This window comes from Neofelis nebulosa, chromosome 10 (assembly GCF_028018385.1).
Source record: "Neofelis nebulosa isolate mNeoNeb1 chromosome 10, mNeoNeb1.pri, whole genome shotgun sequence".
NCBI lineage: Eukaryota > Metazoa > Chordata > Mammalia > Carnivora > Felidae > Neofelis > Neofelis nebulosa.
Genome location: NC_080791.1, coordinates 29,502,256 through 29,523,127, shown reverse-complemented (window position 1 = coordinate 29,523,127; position 20,872 = coordinate 29,502,256). Strand labels below are relative to the sequence as shown.

At 41.1% G+C, this 20,872-nt stretch overlaps 1 protein-coding gene and 1 non-coding gene across 4 annotated transcripts in view; both read left to right on the top strand.

Annotated features, from left to right (window-relative positions):
* OPCML (opioid binding protein/cell adhesion molecule like) overlaps positions 1 to 20,872 on the top strand; it is a 1,069,156-nt gene that overhangs the window by 495,928 nt on the left and 552,356 nt on the right. The window lies entirely within an intron of this gene.
* Positions 14,438 to 14,522, top strand: TRNAQ-UUG (transfer RNA glutamine (anticodon UUG)). Its single transcript has one exon. It is a non-coding gene; the product is annotated as a tRNA-Gln (tRNA).

Genomic DNA, 20,872 nt, shown 5'->3' with positions numbered 1-20,872 from the left:
AAGGTGATCCTTTGGAGCTGGGTGCCAGCAAGGAATCAGGGACGTTAGTCCCATAACTTCAAGGAACTGAACTCAGCCAATAGCCTGTATGAGCTTAGAAACAGATTCTTCCCCAGAGTCTCCACATAAGAGCCCAGGCTGGCCAACACCTTGTGAGACGCTGAGCAGAGAACCTGGCCAAGCCCACCTGGATCTCTGAGCCACACAAACAGTTTTAAGCCACCAAATTTTTGGTAAATTGTTTCACAACAATAGAAAACTACTACTCTTAGGGAATACCAAATGGATAAAATATAACCCTATCCTTCAGGATCTCATAATACAAGAGAGGCCAACAATACACTGCAAATCAAAATGTGATGTACTAAGCATCTGTTAAAGAGATGAACACAAGGAACTATGGAAACTGGAACAGAACCATTCTTGCTTGGTGTGCTAGGAGTCAAGGGAGGTCAGCAAAGTTTCCACAGAGAAGGTGAATGGGCTGGTTTTAGAGGGTTTTGTTAGGTACAGAAGTAAGAGGGGACATAGGTTAAGGAAAGAGCAGAATCAAAGGCAGAGTGGTCTGAAAGTACTTGTCAGGATGGGAAAGGAAATTCAGAGCCAAGTGTAGCTGGAACCTATATGGACAACAACCACAGATGATGTTGGAAGTCATGCAGCAGTCAGGGGGAGGATACTTCACATCTTGAATTTGTGATGGGGAGTCCTGGAAGGTGGTGAGCATGTAGGAATGACTAGTCAAATTTCCTTTCTGTGTGCAACTCAGGCACATAGAATGGGATTAATTACAATTATGGGTTCATGCCACACTCACAATTGTGGTTTTTTTCTCATTCTTACTTTCTTCCTCCTTCGCTCCCTCCTTCTTTCCCCTTCCAAATATAATGCATACTTTTGAACACTACACCCAGCACAGAAGCCAGAGCACTGGCAACTTATCTACTCGTGTGTATCCTCCCCTATCCTATCTCGTATCTAATGATTGATTAATCAATAATTTTATCAATCAATCTTCCAACCTACTTATCTGTTTTTCTCATATCTATGTGCATTTCTCATTTGTAATTGTTTAGGTATTTTCTTTTTAATTTACAAGAGGGCACCATGCTGTTCATAATCTTTTGTATTTGTGATTGAGTTACTAAAGTTTCATCCCATATGTTGCCTGGAGCTATACTTCATTCATTTTGATTGCTGTACATTATTACATTGAGTGCATATGCTGAGATGAATTGGCCTATTCTTCCATTCTTCTAGATCTGGCAATTTGGGAGGTTTATGCAAGAGTTCACCTAGCAGAAAATATGGCACTGGGATTAGGGCAGTAGATGTGGGTTGGAAAACAGAGGGCAGGAGAGAAACATAGAGATAAATTGGTCATGATCAGTGTTCAAAATGGCTAGCATAGGAAATAGTTGAGTAAAACATACATTAAAATCCTATAGTTCTGCTTCCCACTTCCCCCACTGGACTTCCCGTGTGCACGCAAAAGGAAGCCTCATGTGGTTGAGCCCTGTGGTCCAAGAGAACACAGAAGAACATGTATCTCAAAGTAGTGCATTCTATGCATCACAGAAGAAAATCAATGGATCTTTTCCTGCATGGAAATATAGATGTGGGCAGCAGCACTCTGGATCCTGCTGGTAGATGGATGGTAATATTTCAATGAACTGGGAGGCTTTAGAATCCTTGAAAAAGGCCTGTGGTAGAATAACCATCTTGAGATGGAGAAGCAGCAGGAACAGAAAATCTTGCAGCCTAGTAGGCAAGAATTGGAACTGAATATAGAGCTATGTTTTTATGACATTTGCCCCAGACCAAATCACCACTTGCTGCAGGTATAAGTACCCCCTTGGAGTTCCAGTAGGACACAGGGCTCTTCTTCACTCACTGCTGTAAGCAATTCTGAAGAGCCCTGACTATACAGTGTTAAGTGGATTTAGGAGGAGGTGGATCAAGGGACATTTTTTACCATCTCTCTTTTAAAATATGTTACAAAGTAGGGTGGTAGAAGAGAGGTTTTTAATTTTTATTAGAAATTATACTTACATTTAATTCCTTCTGTCAAATGGACCATTATGCTTACAATGAGTAATTATCTTTATCGTCCTAAAATACTTCATCTTCAAAAGAAAATGTTTAAATAAACCTTTGTTAGAATACTTCAATATAAGAAGCTTTAATGAGTTTCACTTTAATGAAATTTGGCCTTCTTACAGGACTGGTAGTAATTGGATGTGTACATTGTTTAAATTCATTTTTCCTAATTCATTGCATTATTTTAAACATTTTATTTTTGAGATATTGTACACTAACCAAAAAGTGATTTAGGCCATGAAAAAAAGGGAAAGTCCTTGTAATTTTTATATCAAAGAGATGTTTTATCTTTTGATAAGTAACTGTCATTGTCTTTATACAACAGGGCCTACATGGTGTGGGGGAGTTCAGAGGGGCTTCATGGAGAAAAATAGTTCTAGATTCAGTCCTACCACTAAAAAGCTAGGTGACCAAGAGCTAGGTACCTGACATCTCTGTGCCTGTTGCCTTGTTTGTAGAATGAGGGGGTTGATTAGATAACAAGGGTGCTAATGCCTGGGGAGATGCCAGCCCAACTCACAAGCCAACGGAAGTGAGCCATCTGGGAGTCCTGTTCCAAATGCTAAAATATCCAGGAAGCTATGAGAAAGTCCAACTGCAAGCCTATTGTTGTTCAGCATTAGATGATCTCGATTTTACCTTTGTTTTTAATCTAACAAATTTAAATTATGAGTTGAGTTTCTGCTATGTGTAACATATACCATTATTAAAGAAAATGCTTCTTTGATGAATGTTTACATTGAATTATTTTACCATTTATTTGAATTAACTGAAACATTCACTATTCCCCTCTTTGTTTTCCAAGTGCTTTGAACCCAAATCTTCTGGGGCTCCAGAAATCAAGCAGGAGGTTGAGCTTGATGCTGAGGAACTCTGATAAGCAAAAGGGATTATTTATTTTGTCTAGACCAGTGCTTCTCAACCTTGACACTATTGACATTTTGATCTGATAGTTCTTTGTTGTGGAGGACAGTCCTGTGTATTGTGGGATGTTTAACAGGGTCATCCCCACTCTCCACCTCCCGGGTGCCAGTAAAAGAACATCACGACTCCCAGTTGTGGTAACCAAAAATGTCTCCAGACATTGTGCAATGCCTGTATGGGGCAAAATTGCCCCCAGTAGAGAATGATTTGTCTAAATCAGGAACCAGCAGACTATAGCCTGTGGCCCAAGATTGGCCAGCCACCTGTTTTCTAGATTAAGCTATATTGGAACATAGTCATGCTCATGTGTTTACATATTTTCTACAGCTGTTTTTATGCTACATCAGCAGAGTTGAGTAGCTGTAACAGAGATCATATAACCCACAAAACCTGAATATTTACTATCTAGCCCTTTACAGAAAAGCTTATCAGCCTTTGCTCTAGACCAAATACAGTGAGTGAGGCAGGTGCTTTCCCTGCCAGGCAAGAATACATTACAGCTCCTTACAGGAGAATGAGTGATGCGGGAGATGTAGGTGAATGAAGGAGTAAGAAGATCTAAATAGTGTTAGTGTCAGCACCCACAAGGATGCCAGGAGCACGTCAATACTACAGGGTACTTAGTCAACTTTTCTAGCAGCTTTCAGTACATGCTATTCTATTTTACTTTTTAACACCTTGTAAGATATGCAAAAGAAGTGATGGTGGGCCCATTTTGCAGATGAGCAAATTGGTTTAAGAATGGCTATATGACTTGTCACATTCTGTCAGAACTTAGACTATAAACCAATTTTGATTGTCCCAAGTCTTTCCATTTTACTTCAGAATCCTTGATGCTGAAGGGACTTCGAATATCTTCCATTCTAGCTTCCTAGCTTCCTATCAAATACAACTCTCCTTACTATAACAATATTTCCAGAGGGAAAGAGAAATCACTGTTTATTCAATTTTTAAATTGAATTTAAATTGAATAAATTTAAATAACTTTAATCTTTTTAAAATTTTTTTTAAGGTTTATTTATTTTTGAGAGAGAGACAGAGTGTGAGTGGGGTAGGAGCAGAGGGAGAGGGAGACACAGAATCAGAAACAGGCTCCAGGCTCTGAGCTGTCAACACAGAGCCCAATGTGGGGCTTGATCTCAAGAATCATGAGATCATGACCTGAGCTGAAGTCGGTCTTTTACCGACAGGGCCACCCAGGCGCCCCTAAATAACTTTAATCTTAAGAGGGTTTGCCTCTTAAAGGGGCACCTGGGTAGCTTAGTCAATTGGACATCTGATTTCAGCTCAGGTCATGAACTCATGATTCGTGAGTTCGAGTCCCATGTCAGGCTCTGTGCTGACAGTTCAGAGCCCGGAGCCTGCTTCGGATGGATTGTGTGTCTCTGTCTCTCTCTGCCTCCTCTGGCCCCCATGCTCATGCTTTCTCTGTCTCTCTCTCTCTCTCTCTCTCTCAAAAATAAATAAACATTTTAACAAATAGAAGGTTGGCCCTTGAATTAATCTTAGCCATAATTTTTGGAGTTTATGTCTCCTCCAGGCAGAATCACAGAGGTCACTTTCTGAGAGAGTCTCAGGAACCCCAAAGACTATGGACTCCAATTACCCATGCTGTATGTGAATCTAAAGCAGAGGGTCCCCAATGGGTGTTAGTCTCAAAACCCTTAGTCACTAGTATTAAGGGAGCTCACTTTTCCCCACAATGGCCAACACCAAGGTTGCATAACTGTGACTTTAAGAATTCATCATCCTTCTACTAAATAGAAATAAGTTTTCCTATACCTGCTATCATTAAACATCATTCTACTACTTAAAATTGACAGAAAGAGTCTGATCCTATTTGCTAGAAGCGAATCCTTCAGCTCTTACTCATTTAACAATAGGATCTCTACTAAATGTTCTTGTCTTTTTCTTTATCCTGCTGGATTCTTATTTCCTTAAATAACATGGTTTCAAGGACTCTAGCCATGTTCTGTTGTTCTGTCCTGAACCCCTCTTGCAGCAGTTCATCTACATCCTTCTAAAACATTTCCAGGTATTGTTGCACTACCAATCATGTTTCCTAAGTTTGCAAGTCGATTCATGATATGAACTCATTATCAACTTATCCTCAACTGAATTCCCTGTGGATTTTTACAAACGCTGCCGCTTGGCTACACGTTTCTCATCTTCTATTTTATAGTTGTTTCGGGATCTGAAGGCATGGCTTTCTATTTCCCTCTTTTTAATGTCAGCTTGGTAAACTCAGCTCATAATTCTAGCCTCTTGAGATATTTCTAGATCCTGTTTTTGTCTTCCAATTTATTTACTATTCCACTTGGCTTCATGTCATCCAAAAATTTTGACAGTATAGGTTTTGTATCTTTATTCAAGACATGGATAAAAATATTGAATAGGATAAGGCTAAAGACAGTTATCACTGGGAAACTCCTTCCAGATTGCCAGAAATTCATTAATCAGAAACTTTTGGTCACAGTTATTAAATTAATTACAGATTCACTCCATTAAACTATGATCCAGTCCACATTTCTTTATTGTGCTACAAGGATACTTTAATAACTCTTTAAATATTTGAAGACTCTTCAACCTCTTCTAAGTCTGCTTACCTCTAAGCTGTCCCCTCTTGCGTTTAGAATTTGCTTCTTAGCTTCTTCATTTGTTCATTTTTAATTTGTCTATTTATTCACACATCTCATTCAATTACCAAATACTGATAAATACTTTCTGTATATCAGACACTGTGCCAGAAACTAGAACTACAATGATATGATACACTGACAGCCCTGTGTCAATTAGCATAACTAGAAGAAGATGAGTCATGATGAATGCAGTGATAGACATATGGACACACTGTCCCTGTGTTGCACAGAGAAGGGAGCCACCAACTCCCCAGATGTGGAAGAGTTAGTTTCACTGAAAAGGTTGTTTTCAAACTGTATCTTGAAGCCTGGAAAGGACTATTCCAGGTGCAAAGGACAGTGGGGACTAAAATACAAAGGCACAGGGAACATGGATCTGTGACACTCTTTGGTTTTAATTGCAGATTATGAAAAAACACCAGGGAGACCTAGTCCTCAAATATGTGAATTTCTGGATCTTTCTCCATTCTGGGCATCATGTACTGAATGCCCTCTGATGTTGGTACCTAGCACTGAACCCAGTACTTTATTCTGTCCACCTGGTGCAGAACACAGCAAAACAATACCTCTCTTGGTCTGGATACTATTCAGCTGAATCCAATCATCTAGATTTTTTGCACTTTTATCGTTAAGCCAGGTTCACCAATCTTCTATCAGTACAATTGATTTTAGGAACTAAAACACCAGACTTCCTTAATGTGCTCCTAGTAATATAAACTTGTTATATTTGGACAGACCATGAGCATCTTTTTTATTCTAGATTCTGTTGTTTCTCACGTTAGCCAGCTCTTCTCAATGTGTGCTATTATATTTTTGACAAGCAAGTCTTTTATGTCTACTTACTTACAAAATTTGAAATTTCATGAGATCAGAGATTGTATCTATATTGGTAGATACAACGTGCCTTTTTCTTGAAAGGATAAAGAGTAAATAAATGCTCATCTAAGTTATTGTTTATGTTAAACAGGAAAGCATCAAAGAATGCTTTTAATTCCACTGGAAACTTCCGTACATGCTGACTCTGGTTCAGTAATCAAAACTTTTTATATAGATGTCCTAATAATAATCACTCCACATCAGTACACATAATCCATACTAACACCCTTAGCAATGTGGAAAATTTACCTAGTCTTCTTGCTGTGACTTCTTAATCAGGCATGTTTATGAAGAGATCACTCATATTACCAGATATCTTAGGGTGAGTTCCATGGAAATAGATTCTCAACTGGAGAATTTTGTGCAGGAAGTTTATTCTTGAGTATGCTTGGAACAATATGTGCAACAAGGGAAGGAATCAGAATTGGCCAAAGGGAAGGCTGGTTTCATGTAGTTTACCAGAGGACTCAGTCAATACTACAGGAGACTGGAGCTAAGATAACCCTTTAGAGTTGCCCCAGATGAGGAGGGAAGGGTGTCAGAATTTTGTATTCCCATACAACTTGGGCCCTGGAAGTGGGCTACCCCATTAATGTGAGGTGATCTCGGATGAGATAGCCTGACCTCAGATAGAGCAAAATGACCTTTGATGAAACAAGGTGACCTCTGATTAGGGCATTTCCCAGAGAGACGGTCAACTGGTAGAAAACTTCCAGAATGAATATTTCTGGCATTTAGGAAAATGAGTGCCTCTCCAAGGATTTGTGTAACACATCATGGCATCCACAACAGCAGGAAAAATAACCCAGGGAAGAAATATTCTCAGTATAACCTTGGAACTCTTCAGAAATTTTGCTCTGATTTTGATGGGAATCTTTTTTTTTTCACCACCTAATTTTCATTTACATTTTAATTGTCTACCAGTCCACTGGGATGTGTAATGATCAATTGTCAACTTCCTATGATGCACTCACTCTCTTTCCATAACTCACAAGTGGCTAATCCATAAACAGACTAACCTTAATTCTGTAGCAAATGGGACAGCCCAGGGATTCCTGGGATACTGATGCTATTTTAAAGCCATATTTCTACCCAAGAGACTTGGAAAACTGAAGAGCTTTAGTAGTTGGTGAACTCTTTGGAGAACCAGAGAACATGTAGCCATATTACAGGGTTGCACTGACTTGATAACTCTAATGATAAAGCACCCTGGGCACACTTTGAGTATTTGTATACATGTGTCTGCCCTCATAGAATTTTCTGCATTTCTAAGAGGATAATCATATAATTGTAATAGCTCCCAAGTACAGGACAATATATGCAAGAAAAATATAAACCATTTTTCCCCAGAATCCTTTGTTTGTGGATAGTATTGTCATCTGTTTTGCAATGAAAAAAGCTGAAAGAAGATAGGAACCCAAGAAGACCTGATACATGTGCTACACTATTCATAATTTCTATGCCCAGCCTTTCCTCCAGGCATCCTGGGCTTGGGTCTGTTTCTATTACACACTGAATTTTTTCCAGCCTAATTTATTTGTCTCTCCATGTGCCTTCTATTTCTGTAAGAGATTAAAAGACAACAAAATGAAAGCAAGCACCTGTATCTCAGTTTCCACAGGTACTTCCAAAGTTTTAAGCTTCAGCTCTGAGGGCTCAAACCCCTTTAAATGCTCAATTTCCCACCCTGCCTTCCAAAGGAACAGAGAATCTGTCTACTGGACAGGTTCATTAACAAATTAATAGAATAATCAGCAGGGCTTTGTGTGCATTTTGGAGATAAAAAACTGGTAACAGCATTCTTTGACTCTTTAATGGGCTGATAAGCACCAAGTATCTGCTCTGTGGCTGAGCTAATCACACAGATAACGGAGGTTAAATCAATCCAGAGTTCTGCTGAGGTCATTTATAGATGGAGCTGTACTCTTGCACCAGCTAGCAGAATTTCAGGCATTTTTGAATATAACAGGGAGCTGCTAAAAGCAGGAAAGGGGGCAGGGAAGGCAAAACAAAACTCTAAAATGAGTCTTGTTAAGCTGTGTGTATGGGGGAAATCCCCAACACCACAATTTGTGGGGTTGAACCCATAGAGGTGCCTGATCAGTTTGGGGGCAAAAATGCTTTGGGGATATGTCTGCTCTTGAATTGGTTTGACATGTGATCTGAAAGTCAGAAAAGCGAAGGACTTTCCTTTCCCTGCTTTTCCCTCCTCTGTTTTAAATTAAGTGACTATGATTGCTTTTGAGAGTGAAGGATTAATAGCTCAGGTATTCTGTAGACGATTATTAGGCAGGTCTCCAGCTTAGACCGCAAACACTACTCCATCTCAGCCAGCCCCTTGACAGAAAACTGCATGTGCCTGGTGTCCTCCACCTCTGTCCAGGGATGTTTGGCTGCATTCTGACATAATTGTCTTGGCCCCTTCCAGGGCATTGTCCCTACCTCCATAGAAGGAAGGACCTGGGAGCACATGGAGGGCTGATGTTGTCAGGCCAATGCATAGACGCTTATAACTCACAGGTAAAAAAGTGTAGGAACAATTGTAATAGCAAAAGTGGAAATGGCAGACACATGGGACTACAAAAGACGGTATATATATATATATATATATATATATATATATATATATGATGAATGCAATGTACATAAATATTTTCTAAACACAACAGTGAATTATTTGCATTTTTTGCTAATGCCTCTACTTTCTTTGGCATATAGAATGAGCCAATGAACCTGTGTCCTGTGGAAAATGTATAAATGTTGTCTGATGTTGCTCTTAGATATAATGCTGACTAATGTTAAATCACAAATAAACAGTGTTTTAAGTAGAAAGAAATGGTGTGTTTTACACAGTTCTGGCCAGCAAAGCATAGCAGTCAGCCATCTACTTTTGACACTTCCTGTACCAAACATGTGCAAAATCGGAGTTCATTATTTCAAATTAGGTTAATCTATGACAAAAATATTATGATAATTAAGCAAGACAAGACTTTCTTGTTCATTTAAAAGTAAAGAAGCAGCTTGTTCAAGGTCTTACGGTGACTTAAAGTCAGAAAAAGAACTAGGTCTCATTGTTCTGCTGTGCACTCTCTATTTCCAATGTCACTTTAGGATAACCAAATAGTTAATCTCACCGGGTCCATGAAGTCCACATTCCAAACAGGAAGAAGGAAGAAGTACAGGAAAAGGGGTGCCCTTGCTTTAAAAACTCATCCTGGAAGTGCCACACAACTTATTTGCCAGAATTTAGTCATAAGGTCACAGCTAACCCAACAGATGCCTAGAAATTCCAGGATTCTGTGATTAACAGTAAAGATAAATATGGATACTGAGTAACAATCAGCAATCTCTGTCCCACAGGGCCAAGGGAATGCCCATCTCCAGAAAGGAAGGAGATTATAGAATAATGGAACTTGGAAAGAAAAAAAGATTACAAAAAAAATGAGATTCACAGAAGAGATTCATTGGGGAAATCTGGATCAGATGTGCATAATACATTGAGAAATATCTCTCCATGCCTAACAGTTTCTTCTTGGGTCACTGAACTACCAGAAAGGAATGCTGTGAAGGTTTGGGATATATCTGTAGTCCCCGACAAAAGACAACATACATACAAAAGACATCACACACACACACAAACAGACAGGTGTGTGTGTATGCAAAATCTTTTAAAAAGTGTATCTTGCCTCTGGAAATGGCAGAGGAGACCAGTGGCACTGGTCTCATCCAATATGATCTGCCACATGTTCCTACAGAAGAGAAGAATACCCAAGTGGTATGGAGGTAGTGGTGATGGAAAAGTGTAACTTAGGTAGAAACCACATTTGCCAAATATACCCACATCACATTTGCCACCTCTGTATTTCCAAGCAATCTGGGAACAAGACTATAGACATTCATTCATTCATTCATTTGTCCCACAATTAATCTTTTAGAATCTCCTCTTCCCCAGGAGCTGTGATTGGCAGTAGGAATGTGATGGAAAACAGTGTCCAGGGATATTGGTTGGAGAGGTAGGTGAACATCAGAGCATACATGATTTAATCTAAGTTTGTATTTCATTCTAGCTTAATGTATAACCATCAAGGACTTTAAGCATATGTGAAAGATGGCTCTGACTGATGAGGGAATGGTTCAGAAAAAGGGAAGGATGGAAAGAGGCAACAGTGGAGAAGCACTCACAGCCCTCTAAATGGGAAGTGAAGGCAGTGTTAGACTAGCTCAGAGCAGTGGAGGTAACCAGAAGGCAGAGCCACTGGAGAGAGTCCACAGAAGTTAGTGAAGGGATAAAGAAAGCAGAAGCATCATAACCCACTGATATCTGTATGGAATGGTATTTGATCCAGCTTCTCTTAATGCAAGGGAGGGGCAGAGCAGGAGGAATGCAGTGGAAGGAAAGAGAGACAGTCTCAGTCCCTGTCCACCCAAGGGCCTAGTGTAGACCGAATCTGTAGAGGGCTAATGTCAGCTAACATCAAGTGGACCCTGAAGTGAAGCAGCAGCACAGATCTCCTCGCCTGCTGATGGGTAGAGCAGAGCAGAGCACTTCTTCTGAAATGGGTTATGCCTATGTTGGCTTTCACTGGAAGGGATTAGAAAAACTACAAAGCAAAGTCAGCATGACAAGGTCAGGCCTCAGTAGTCTGCAGAGGGCATTTTCAGGCTGGACTCTGCATCCCTTCTGCCAACCACCCCACAGCATTCCTCTATTTTGCTCATTCTTGGCTGTCAATTGCAGATGATAGACAGGATTCCAACTGACTCTAAGGAGAGCATGGAGCCATTAACAGAACATCAATACCACAGGAATCCAAAGGAGCCTAATAATAATAATAATAATAGCTACAGCAAAATCACACTTTCTTTCCTCACTAGAGTCTCTAAGGAGACAGTTCTGTCCCAAGGGGCGTTGACTATGGAAAATGATTTTCAGGTAAGGTGGATGGAGGCCATCTCAGATTAAATAGCAGACACAGAGTGGGATCTACTCTCTGGAATGCTTGCTCCGGCTGTGGGAATGTGTGGGTGCCCAACTTCCTTCCAAACTGGAACACAGCCGCCAATGTCCCCACTCCTTTGCCTCTTCATCTCCTCTTTTCCAGCTGGCTTTTCAGCCCAACTTCAGTGGGTTGAGAGACATGTGCCAGCTTTAGTGGCAGGTGAAGAGACTGGGGGTAACCTACTGCATGTGGAACAGAATGACAGGTACCCCAACCTATGATTCCAGATGCACACCAGGAGAGTGAGGGATATTCTGACATCTGTCATAGGTAGGGGGTAAGAGCACAAGATGTACGCAAAGACCTGCTTTGTTCATTTTTCCATTTCTTGGAGAAGATTTGTTTTGTTAAAAGTTAGATATTCAAGAGTTAGGGAACTTAATTCACTACAAGAAGCAATAGCATGCTATGTTTTCCAAATATGCTCCTATAAAATAATGGAATTATGTGATAGACTGAAAAATGGCTCTCCAAAGACATTTACATTCTCCTCTGGGAACCTGTGAATGTCAGTTTATATGACAAGAAAGAGATTTTGGAAGATGTGATTAAGTTAAGGATTGAGATAGGGAGATTATCCTGGATTACGAGGGAGGGCCCTAAACACAATCACGTACATCCTTACAAGAGAGAGGTAGTGAAAGATTTTATGACACAGATGAGAAAGTGATGTGCTGATAGAGCAGAGAAAGATTTGAACATGCTGACCTTGCAGGTTGGAATGGTGTGGCCACAGGTCAAGGAATGTCAGCAGCCAGCAGAAACTGAAAAAAGCAAACAAAAGATTCTTCCCTACAACCCCAGGAAGGAGCATAGACTCACTTGATATGGGCCCAGTGATGCTAATTTCAGACTTCTGCCTTTTCAAATCTTTGCCCTATGGTAACAATCACAGATGAATGAAGAAATTGTACTTGATATTTTGTGGCATATCAAAAAAGGCCCTGTCTTACAGGTTTCATTTTCTCCCATTGATGTAAGGAACATAATACCTACAACCCATGGGGTTATTTCATCAAACGAGAGATCAGTGTTTGCAAGTAGTCTTGAAACATTCCAGCATCAATCACGGCAAGTTTGATTATAAGGTCTTATCAGATTGGTTAATTCTAGAATAATTTACAATTATCCAATCTCACTCTCTTGCTCTGTCTCTCTCTCTCTCTACACACACACACACACACACACACACACACACACGACTTATGGAAAATAATTCTATATTTAGGTGAACACTAGGTTTATAAATGTGTCTTACATTGAATAACATGTTACAGGTTACTGAGAACTTTTACATGTACCATCTTATCTAACCTCACACTACCCCTACAGGCACACAAAATGGGCATCATCATCCTCATGTATAGGTGAGGAAAGCAAAGACACTCCCTACTCTTGGTAGAAAGTGTTGAGACTTACTCAGGGTAACATGGATATAAGTGGTTAGCCAAGATTCAAAGACAGATCTTTATGAATGCATGAATGAAGAACTGAAAAGCCTTTCTTGTCTGTTTAATTCAGTGACAACTAAGTAGGTACTTTACATTCAGATAGACCTGGGATGGAATTCTAGCCTTGCTCTTAGTAGCTCTGTAACTTTGGTTAGTTATTTAACCTCTGTGACTTCTTCGTCATCTATCAAACTGGGATAATAGCGCATATTTTATCAGGCTGAGTGAATATTCAAGGCTGAATAAGTTAAGGGGGAATCCCTGGATCCATTCCTGATCTTAAGAATTGTCCTTTCAGTGGGCTTGGGTGGCTCAGTCGGTTGAGCGTCTGACTTCTGCTCAGGTCATGATCTCACAGTTTGTGAGTTCAAGCCTCACATCAGGCTCTGTGCTGACAACTCAAAGCCTGGAGCCCGCTTCGGATTCTGTGTCTCCTTGTCTCTCTGCCCCTCCTCCACCCTCCCTCTCTCTCTCTCTCTCTCAAAAATTAATAAACGTTAAAAAAATCTTAAGAAAAAGAATTGTCCTTTCAAAATTATAAGGTGGTTTTTTTTGTTTGTTTTTTGTGTTTTTTTTTTTTTTTGGAACTCTTGTCCAGACCTCAAGTTCAATCCCAGTCTTAGCATCTGACCTATTTAACTCCTTTCAAAGCATTTGTGCTCAACTTTTCTCTCTTTACGTTTATCAAAAAAGTAAAGTTATAATCTCAGCCATTTGTTACTTAAAAAATAAATTTGTTAATTGTAATTAAAATTACTCGTTGCAATGATTACACCATGTTAAAGCAAGGGTGCTAGGAACACCACTGGCAAATGGTTAGGATCTCTTTGAACACATCTTTCTTATGCCACAGCTACAGAGGAGCTCTCTCCTATAGTTCAGCTGAGCCTGGGGTCCATACTTATGTGCTCTGAGGCTGAGCTGACCTAGAGATCTCTATCTCTGATCTCAGTACCTTCAGTGGTCCCTACTTTGGACAATGTTTGATTGAAGTACACTTGGAAGGCTGATACTCAAGATGATCCCAACAATTTATTTATTTTTTTGATCACACTAGGTCTGTGACATGATCACTCTTCCACCCTCAAAGCAGCCGCAGTAATGTAGCCAGCTATTGACTGGGTTTTAGCTAGTAGGAAAGGTTTGGTGTGGACAGCCACTACTTAGTGTTCAGTTACAACCAATGACCATGGTGTGAGGGAATGACTAAAGGTTAATCCACACAAGAATACAGTCTAGTGAAAAGCTCGGCCTAGTTTACCTTCTGCTGAGACTTCATTCTGCCAACTGGGCCTGAAAACCAGGGACTGCTTTTCTGGTTATAAGGTTTCACTCTTAGGAAAGAAGGAGTCCTGCCATCTCAGGAGCATTAGTTTCTCTGTGTGTGTGAACATAGGTATGGGTGTGCTAGATATTGAAATTAAGATTTCCAGTCTGTTGTCTTGGCGCCTGGGTGGCTCAGTCGGTTGAGCATCTGACTTTGGCTCAGGTCATGATCTCACGGTTTGTGGGTTCGAGCCCCACGTCGGGCTCTGTGTTGAATGCTTGCTCAGAGCCTGGAGACTGCTTCGGATTCTGTGTCTCCTTCTCTTTCTGCCCTTCCTTTGCTCGCGCTCTGTCTCTGTCTCTCAAAAGCAAATAAAATGTAAAATAAATTTTTAAAAAAGGCTTCCAGTCTGTTGAGCATAGTCCTTAGTTATTATTATTTTTTTCTTCTTAAGACTCCTGTTTAACCATTCCATATTCTTTCTCAAGAAGTTCTTTTCTTTCTTTCTTTCTTTCTTTCTTTCTTTCTTTCTTTCTTTCTTTCTTTCTCTCTTTTTCTTTTAATTGCAGGGCATTGGCTTATCCTTTGAATGACATGGAATTATGGTTTTTATGTATCCTTTATGACTTCTCTTCCATTCTGGAGTTTTGCATATTTCCTGGAGGATTTTGCTAGTATGAGAAATGATAAAACCAGCTGCAATTATAGATTATGGACATCCCCCAATGCAGACCTTGAAAGCTGATATCATTAAACATGGATTACTATCTATTAAGTATTTGACTTGGTCAAGGGTATTTTATAACAAATATATACCTCTAGGTTTGGATTCTGCAGTTTTAACACATCCTTCTCTTGCGTCAACTTTAATTTTTATTCATTTGGCCTATTGAAGTATATGTACAGGAAAATGGCTCCCCATGTCTAGTGGGCTGAGTCCAGGCAGACTTCCTGCAACAGGTTGCATTTGAGATGTTCTGTGGTAGGAGGCTGAGATAGTTTGGCAGAAGAAGGGGGGAGTTTAGACTTTCTGCTCTGGGATAGACCCCTATCTCCTTTCCACTGTGTTGCCAAGGGAATTATCCAAAAATTCCATTTTTGCTATCTGGTAGCTCTATCTTTAAGGGAGACTCAAGCTGTTTAAACCCAGGTTGGCAGCCTCCTTGGCACCTGAGTTCCTGACATTTCTGACACCCGCCTCTGGCTGTACCACATGTGCATGCTCATGGCAGCATGCAGAGGTACAAGAAAAACCTAAATTTAAATGTTAAAAAGCTTTTGTTCATTACTGGTGGCATTCCACCCCCCCGCCCCACCCTCCATTTGTCACTTGGAGCGGAGCTGTGACTCTTTTAATATCAAACAAATAATAAGCTCCTTCTAAAGTGATTTTTCTGACAAGGAGCTCAATATATTAAACTTTATCTATATTTTAATAGCCAATTTCACACCAAACTGCCTTCTTAATAATGTATTTACCACCTGGGGATATTATTCCAACCCATCTGGAAAGAATTGGAAATTAACTGTCCCTAAACTGAGTCTGTATGTGCTTTACACTTGCTGTAGAAAACAGCAGTGTCATTTCTAGGGGTGGGGGCGCTGGGACAAGAGGGAGACTCCCCACCTGGGGAGGGTGCAATCTGGAAGAGAAATGATAGTAGGCTTCGACGCATGCATGCATGCATGCATGCATTCCTTCTCCAGAGGCAAAGCTCATCCCCATGATGAGCTGAGAAAACCTAGTGCCAGAACGGGTAGGGATGCTGGGAGCAAGGAACTATCCCAACTGTATTTTAAAGAAATATGGACTTATTTTATTACCAACTGACAACGCGTAGACTTGAGGCAAGTTTCTTATTGTCTGACCTTTAGTTTCCTCATCTGTAGGAAGGGGTTTGGCCAGATGACTCCAAACAACTTTTGTGTATGTAAAACATGTAATGCACATTGGAGGCTTGTGATCCCTCCAGAAAATGCTTTCTTTACCCATTCCTAACCATAATGGGAGTTGTTTGGGGACTATTGTTTTACCATTTTGGTCATTTATACCTATGGAAATTGACAGAGTGAGAGGCTCTATAGACACTAAAATGAATAATGAGCCTTAGGACCATACAGAAAAGCTTCTCACTAGGGAGTTGTAAGTCCATGGTCTGCATAGTAAGAAGTAAACATAGGCTCCCTCCCAGTGATAAGGTGGAGAAAATGACCAACCTGTGTCTAACAAAGCCATTGAGTGGGGCTGTCAAATCATGCAGATTAATTCGGCAAGCCCTACCTAACTTATATTCTATTGGTGAAGACATAAACAGATTGTTGCATGATTATGTGATATGTTTTATAAGGAACAGAATATGACAGGGCACAGACGTGGAATACTTCTTGGAGCACTCAGAGAAGTCACCCAGAAAATAGATATTTCACCTGATTCTTGAAAGATGGACAAGTGGCCACTGTTCATTCAGATATAGGGAGTGGACTTATGTCCCAGCCTTACTTCATGGGCTCTGACAAGGAAGCAAGAAGAAAGGTCTTTCTGAGGGTCAGGAAAGTTCTTGGTTCCAATTTGCACAGGACATGAACCTCTGGTGTTGGGCTAAAACCAGTGCCAGCTAGATTTCAAAGAAACCAGGGAGAAACTTTGGGTTTTGTGAATCTGGAGACATAATTTGTGTCTGGAAAAAAATATTGGGTCTAAGATGTGGTGAGTACAAGTCAAGATTTCAAGAGTGGGAGAAACAGGTAACTTTGAGGAATGAGTTGAAAATTGTGGGAAGCACACAAATTTGCTCTTTGAAGCAAATAAAATGAAAAATAAGATGAATCCTGCTGTGGCTCATGTGGGCTAGCCTCATCCAGGAGTCTTCTCTTGAGATCCTATGAAGGATGGTGATGAGGGTAGCCTCACTCTCTCCTACTGACATCCAAGTGTCCTTCTTGGCTCCATGACTTCTGAAGAGCCAGTGCATCTGGATCAGTGCTGCGTGGATACTATGTTCATCCCAGTCAAGCCCAGGCAGTGCAAAGCAGAGGCAAATGTAAAGAAGGCATTCCCAGGAGGAACAATGGTAAGACAGCACCTCATTGGTCTTCTTGGAGGCAAATGAATTTGATTCATCCAGACCCAGACAGAACAAAAATGTGTAGATGGGAAGGGAAAACCTGATGGGATGTTTGGTGGCTTGGGCTGATAGCAAAACCACAGAAATACTAGAAAGTCGTGGTGTCAGAAGCCTGCCATATCTAATCTTGTGTGCCTGTCTCCTTCCAGGGCCTGAGGAGCACTCAGGTGCCCATGTATGTGGGGGTGAGGAGAGAGAGGTGATAGCTATCTTCCAGGTCCTAAGGACCCAGAGTCCCAAATTAATCAGCAAACCAGAAGACTAACCATGACAGACAGGTCAAGGAGGAAAGAGGTAACAGTCTCCTTTAATCCTGTGATCGGAGGATGTGCATTACTGACAGTTACCTGGGGACCCAGAGATACCAGATTCCCTAACTTAATCAGACAGATAACAGAGCAGTCATGGCTGAGGCCTCACCAGGAAATGTGCAACAATAGGAGAAGTCCCCTCAGGGCCCGTGCTGCTACAGAGATAATAAACTACATAAAAATCTGTCACCAGGCGATAAGTGATGAATTAGAATCAATTATATGTTTAAAATAATAGACATCACCAACTTCCCTACTGGAAGTGCCATGGTTTTGTCTGGCCTCAGAGGTGGTAACAGAAGGATGACTCTCCATTATGTCATCTGTACTAGGTGGACGAAAAGTACCATATAGACAAGACTTTTTCAGGCCAGATTGACTGCTTTGTGGTTAAAAGAAAGAAAAATACACAGAAAGCTGTGAGCCAAGTTTCCGTCTTTACCCCCTCCCCAATTTTGTATTTGCCTTTATGTCCTGTGTGCTGGGACTGAAACACTTGATGAGCAATTGGTGTAAGGAGGTCTCCAGCAAGGCATTTGCTTTGTGCCTTTAAATTTTTCCAGGTGTACAACATGCTTAATAACCTAATCTCTGATGAAGATTGACATTTGTTAAAAATATGCTAAAGTTTGTAGAGCATTCTATGCAGACTCTTAATCCAAAATGGATACACAGCAGTGAGGGTACATTTGGAGTGCTGGTTGAAGTCTTTTCCATTCTCCCCTACCGAATCCCTCCCTTACTGAGATGAACACAGCCTACATTTGAAAAAGAAAAAGAAAAGAAAGAAAAAATAATCAAGAGCTTTTAAGTTTCTTTAGCACTTTGGATTCCAATTCCAAATTTCCACATTTTCTTTTATTATATTCTTACTGTTATTGTTGTTTCTACTACTACTTCTGCTGCTATTTAGGAAGAGCCTTGGTCCCTAGATCCAAGTTCTGTCTTTGTAAGTGATGGCAGCCACAGCTCATTGAGGTTTTCATACACTCCATTAGTAATATCCTCCCTCTCATCTTCCTGTTTGCCTAGCAAACTTCTATCCATTCTTCACATACGCAGCTCATCCTTAGTTCACTTGGAAAGCTCCTCTTTGGCCATCACATCCCTCCATAACATTGAATACCCTCTCCTTTATACTACTGCAGTTGCAATTTACACACTGGGCTATGATGCACTTACCACAGTGCACTAGTAGACAGAAAGGTGACACATACTCAGGGGCTTGGGTTTCAATGTCAGCTATTTACTAACTACAAACAGTTGTCTTTTTAAAATCTCAATTTTCTCAGCCAACAATGGGTATTATGATGATAACATTCAAATCCCAGGGTTTCTTGCATATTAAATGAAACAAGGCATGAAAAATGCTTGTATGTATTAAATGCTCAATAAATAGTGGTAGTTGATGTTATTATAATTCTTTCTTATAATGTCTGCATTAGTTTGATTACATGTCTGTATTATTTTCAATAATGTATCTTGAAGGCTGGAATATGTTCCATTCAACTGGTAAAATTCTAGCGACGAGTACAGAAGCTGAAGTCAGGCTTCCCTATGTCCCATTGGGCCCTCAGAGATTTCAAATGCCTGTGGACACTTGAATATCCCTGCCCTTGTCCTCTTACCAAATTTGGGACTACCCAGCACCCTCTGGTCTACTCTGCCATCACTCTGCCCCCTCGGCCCCACCCCTGTCTCCGCCCCTCTCCTGCTCACCCAAGCCCGCTCTCCCCCACCTCCTCCTCCTCTTGCCCCTCCCGCTGGACTCTCTCCCTCTCTGGGACACCCCCAACTCAGCTGTACCGCGGCCAGGCCACTGCCCAGCCCGCTCGGCTCCCTCTTTCCTCCCACCGCCTACGCACCCCTGCCCCTTCCCATCCCGTCCCGGCCCCACCCTCTCGACCCGCCCCTTCCCGCCTCCTCTCCTGGGCGGTGCTCGGGCTGCCCCTTTATTCTTCGAGAGCACCACCCTCTTGTCTCCTTTGCTCCTCCTCCCTGTACTTACGCTGACCTGGTAGATTTAGTCTTTTGAGTGGTTCTGTATCAAAAGTTTAATTAGAAAATCGCGCCTGGGCTTTTTAATAGCCTGTGTTCTGGCCGTAAAGCCCTGGACGTGGTCCCGAGCGCGCGCGCCGGGCGCCGGCTAATGGCAGGAGCGCGCCAACCACCGCAGCGCGCTGGGACTCCCGCCCTGAATCTTATTTACATTCGGACTAACAATAGCTCTGGAGCCGGGCTATAAATAATTTCTGGGGAAGAGTTGTCTAATTAAACGTGCAGCAGTAAGGAAAGTGCTTTAACCACAAGGCTGGTGTCCTAATGAACGTAATCACTGGATGGGGACAGCTTAGGAATCACATCTAGACATCTCCCAGTGGAGGCAGAGAGATGGAGGGAAAAATACTCGGGGAGAATTTCCAATCAATATTTAATTGTGCAGTGTGTTAAACTCGTTAGAAGACCTCTTTTTTCCTTCCATTTTCCCATACCCAGAGGTAAAAAAAAAAAAAAAAAAAAAAAAAAAGATTTCAAAATGCAGCTTTGTAGGGTGGTCTCAGTCTCAGACTGCAGTGGGAAAATTGTGTGTTGTCAATACTGAATAAAAATTAACCGAACATGTAAGATGTATGAATTAACAAGTAGCGGCATATAATCTTGATAGATGCTGAATCAAAGATAAAGATGAGTATAAGGTCTGATTCCAGAGTCTTTTTGCCTGACCTACTGTATTTCTAAACTCTAGTCTCCTAGAAGTCAGGGGCTCTGAGCGGTGTGTTCTGCCCTCTTAAGCATGGAGTTGGGACAGGGGCCTGCTCCCAGCAGTGAACGACGACTACGGAAGGGCAGCTTTTCCCACAGGGATCTTTATGGAGGGCACCATGTCCCTGTCAATATCTAAGCGGCTGCCAGCCAGCCAAGAAGTAAGCCCAAGGCAGCCTTGCTTATTTCTGCTCCATTAGAAACAGACAATATAACATCAGCCAGATGGAAAAGGACAAAATCAGAATGCAGTGTCATTATCTCTCCACGTTCCTAATACTAAACTCCTGAGGACAGAAAGTGTATGAGGCAAGGAAGGACAGCACACCATCAAATTGATTATGTGTAGGCGACATGGGAAATACACGTGTACACAGATTCACATAGATACCTAGTAAACACAAATATATATATCA